The sequence below is a fragment of the Chiroxiphia lanceolata genome, chromosome 4, assembly GCF_009829145.1.
Source record: "Chiroxiphia lanceolata isolate bChiLan1 chromosome 4, bChiLan1.pri, whole genome shotgun sequence".
In the NCBI taxonomy this organism is placed as follows: domain Eukaryota; kingdom Metazoa; phylum Chordata; class Aves; order Passeriformes; family Pipridae; genus Chiroxiphia; species Chiroxiphia lanceolata.
In genome coordinates, this window is record NC_045640.1 from 13832279 (window position 1) to 13836774 (window position 4496).

The following is a 4496-nucleotide window of genomic DNA, read 5'->3' on the forward strand; positions in this document are numbered from 1 at the left end:
AAGTTGTAGCACCATGGTCCTGTGAGTCGAGTAAGGACCTTTTAAGCACATCACTGTCCATGGCAGGGGGCTGGAACTAGATGATCTTTAAAGGTCCCTTACAATCCAAATCATCCCATAACTACATCATTAATAAATATTTTTTATGTTCAGTACTGTGTAAATATATCAGCTCCCACTCTCAAAAGCAGCTTGTTTGAAGAATGCAACAGAAAAAAGGGAGAAAAATCACTATCAGACAACTTCCGCCAAGGAAGCCAACCTTGCCTTTTTTCATCCTGAACATTTTCAAAAATGGAATTAATTGAAATATGTGGGGTTTGGTAGCATTTTGGAATGTAATTAAAAATATGTCAGTAGGAAAATAAAGGCTTAGCCTCTTCATCAAATGATCCTAATTAATCAATGAGAACGGGACCTGATCCTTTAATAACTGTGTTGGAATTACCCTCCTTTCTGGGAGCAGACTCACAGATGTTAATAGAACAGCTCACAGTGTTTATGGGTTTACTGCCATGAGAAACAGTTGTGGGATCCAGCCCTCTGCGGTTTAACATCATCCATCAGCTGATCGCTTGTTCTGCTGCAAGGCAGATCACTGACACCATTACGATTTCATCCGCTACCTCAAAGCCAATTTCCCTGCATATAAGCGCTTCATTCAGAGCACAGAAAAAATACATTAGCGAAACAATATAGCATACTGTACAACAAGGATTTTCCTGCACTGTAACTCTACAGCTCACCAGGCAAAAACCACTTCTTTTTATTCTAGTTCCCCAGGGTGCTACATGGAGACACCAATCCTGAGACGGATTAACTGTGGCGCTTTCATCAAGAGGAACTTGTCTTCACTCTGACTTTGGAATAGAAAGGACGTGCTATTACCCTTCGACTTTGAAAGAGAAAAGCTTTCTACCTACATTCCTCGCTCACTCCCAAAGTTTAGCTCACAGGGATTAGAATTCACTAGATATAGGATAAGCCCCTTTCAAAATACCCATTTAAGGGAAGACGGAGAGAGCTTTCAGATATCTTTACTAAATATTTATTAGTCTTAAAAACAGGTAAATTGGACTTAAAATATAGGCAGAATATTAATTCTTCACATGAAATAAATAAGAGTAGTCAGGAAAAAAAAGGCATTTTTTGTTCCTCTCTGTTACATTTACATAAGATTTGCTGTTTGCTGTTCAAAACCAACCTTTTCTTTTCCCTAATCCATGGGTAATTTTGGCGGCACTTTGATTTTGGGAACCTGACTTCATCTATACTACAGAGCATAAAGTTTCTAGCAGCAGATGTTTAATATCTCCTGAGTATTGAAGTCTCTGTAAGGTATTTCAATACCTAGCCTCGAAGTGTGCAGAAAGCTTGAATCACTACCCATCTCAAGCCAACATCTCAGCTCCACCCAGGATGTTTTTGGGTCACTGGTTTCAAAGGAGGCTGAAAACTCTAAGTGTGGGTAAGGTCTAGTATCACATGGTGACTTTATAATTATTTTATAACTATAATTATTTTATAACTGTAATTATCTCATATCCGAGAAGAGAAGCAAAGCTCTGCCTGGGTTTGATTTGGATTCCATTTTAACCTGTTTTAAACTCTGCACTGATTTTAGCTGATTTTATTGCCACTAAACAAGTCTGCACTACAAAACATCACCCACAGCTTCCTGGTCCCATAGCAAGGTCAAACAGAGCCATTTTCTTCCTGAGCTTTCAGGCCAGGAAACTACTCACAAAAACACTGGGCTGGCAGCGAAGTAAGTAGCTGGGCTGATTTGGAAGAGGATATTCTTTATGGCAAATGCTTGACAATATTGTTTCTGAAACAGGTGACTTCAGGTTTAGACAAAACAGGCAATCTAGTAGGGCAGCAGCATACAGGGGATAGTTTGACACTGTCTTTGCTGGTACCACTGCAAGAGCGAGCCAGGCTGCCCCTCATGATGCTCCTGCCACAGGTAGCAGCTCATCCCTCATGGGAAGGACAGTCACTCAGTGTGGGAAGGGCTGTCCCACACTGTGGTGGCAGTGGAACCACTGGTCCACACTGCACAAAAGTGCTCTTCACAAATCACCAGCTCTTCTCAGCTTCTGATGGCAGCAGATCAAACACCTCAGACCCTGTAAGAGAGCAGAGCTAACATATTTTATCAATATTCCAAGTCTTTGCTAGAGAAGTTAGTCTGTGAAAATTCTGAATTGTACCGGTCAATAGGAGCATCTTCACTTTCTTCAGTAATGCCCATTATTTCTAGTTTACACAGTGTGAAGCACATCTGGCAGGGAACATCGGGCAGAGACTTTACGCTTCCTCATCTTCCCTGTGCTGCCCATCCTACTGCCGGGGAAAGGGCTTGTGCAGCTCTGCCAAGGAAGCACCTCCACGCTTGGTGACAGTGGGAGCTGGAAATGTGCATATGGGGAGGAAAGAGAAGTCAGGAGAACGATTGCCTTTCTGAGAGCCCGTTTAAATGCTTGTCAAATGGCAGTGTCAGTCCCAGGAGTGTATCTCCAGTGGTACAAAGTGCTAAGGGCAGAGGTTGTTTGTTCATCTATCCTGCTGTCCTGCAGCTGCCCAAGCACAGCTCTCTGTGCCTGTGTAATGAACTGGATCAGGGAATTGATCTGGCTGGAAAAAAGTATGTTAAAAACAGCCTCCAAAAAGCAGCATGTTTTTCTTTCCAGCCAGAATCACATCTCCCATCTGGCCGGCCGCACAGCTGCACAAACAGCTGCGCCAGCGCTGCGGCAGGGCCGGCCGGGAGCGGGGACTGCGTGGGCTGCTGCGGGCGTCACCACTGATGGAAGGGAAGCCCTCGACTGAGCCGCCACCGTGTACAGGTCCCCCACAAGGGTCCCTCGATGTAGCCGTGCTCACCGGCCGCCCACCGGTGAGTGTTCGGCTGGCTCGCTCTCCTTCGGCATTGAGCAGGGAGGCGAGGAGCAAGGACGGCAGCAGCATCCCGGTTGTCCCTGGGAGGCTGCTCGGACCCCGGGGGAAGAAGGGTCATTTGAATTGGTTTGCTCCCTTGATCTCTCTCCCTGTTCCTGGTCCGTCTTGGAAGACAGGCTAAGAGAGAGGAGGATACTCATACTGGTAAACAACCAGGAACAGTGAGGTCTGGAACTGAGGGAGAATCCTGCTGAAAATCCAGTTTAAACTTGAGGTACATTTGAAGGGGCAGAGTTGGAATTTGAATAGATAATCATACCCAAATTTTGTTCCTCCAGGGAAATTAAAAATCCTTGGGATCATTAATAATTTTTTCACATTTCAAGGGCTTTTGACCTTTGTGCATGCCAACACCACCAGCTGGTGGCTGGGGTGCTTCTTCAGGAAAAACCAGAGGAGAAGATGGTCAAGTACTGAGTCATTTGAACCAATACACTATGAAAACAGAGCAATTGCTCAAGTAACTTATTACTAGATTGGCTCAGTATTTGAAACTGAAGTAAACCAAACCAAAGCTGGAGGTATAACTTAGACTGCAATAACTATTGGCAGACTGACATAGGGTTGTCAACCTACAGTACATAGAGTTCAGTCAGCAAAGGTTCCTTGATGTAAAGATCACAAGATACTGCCTCTGAAGTGTAAAGCTGCACTTGCATCATATTCCCTAATATTTCTTGTGAGCGCTCAAAATAAATGAAGGCTGATATTCCCATAGTGTCTATCAATAGCAACAGGTAGGTTTAAAAAGGATTCAAGGTACAAACAGCAGAGCTGACAAGTCTTTAGTCAGGGAAAGAAAATAGTTTTCAGGTGCTGAACACTTGAACTTACGTTTGTGACAACTTTTTTGTTTTGTAAATCTTCCTTTACATGTCTAACAATTAAAATCTCCAGAGAGAATTTTTTTGCTTGAGCAGTACAAATTCCCTCCCCAAAGAAACACTAAGGTATGTACACTACATACATACAAAGAAACACTAAGGTATGCTACATTCCTACTTCGAGAGTGATGCATCCCATGTGATTTTGTAGTGGGTTGACCCTGGCTAGATACCAGGTACCCACTAAAGCCACTCTCTCCCTCTGCAACTGGACAGAGAAGAGAGAAAAAAAACAACTAAGAGTTCATGAGTAGACATAAGAGCTGGGAGAGGTCAGTGACTGATTATCTTCATGGGCAAACTTATATTTATTACTAACAGGATAAGAGCCAAAGAGTGAGAAATAAAACACCTTCCCTTCACCCCTCCTTCCTTCCATGCTCTCCTTCCTCCTCCCCAGCAGTGCAGGGGGACAGGGAATCGGGGTTGTGGTCAGTTGTTGTTTCTGCTGCTGCTCAGGGAGAGGAGTCCTTCCCCTGCTCCTGTGGGGTCCCTCCCATGGGAGACAGTCCTTGATGGACCTGTCCAGTGTGAGTCCATCCCTCATGCAGCAGTTCTTCCCAGACTGCTGTCCCGTGGGTCACTCCTCCATGGGGTGCAGTCCTTCATGAATGAATTGTACCGACGTGGGTCTCCCCTCACGACAGG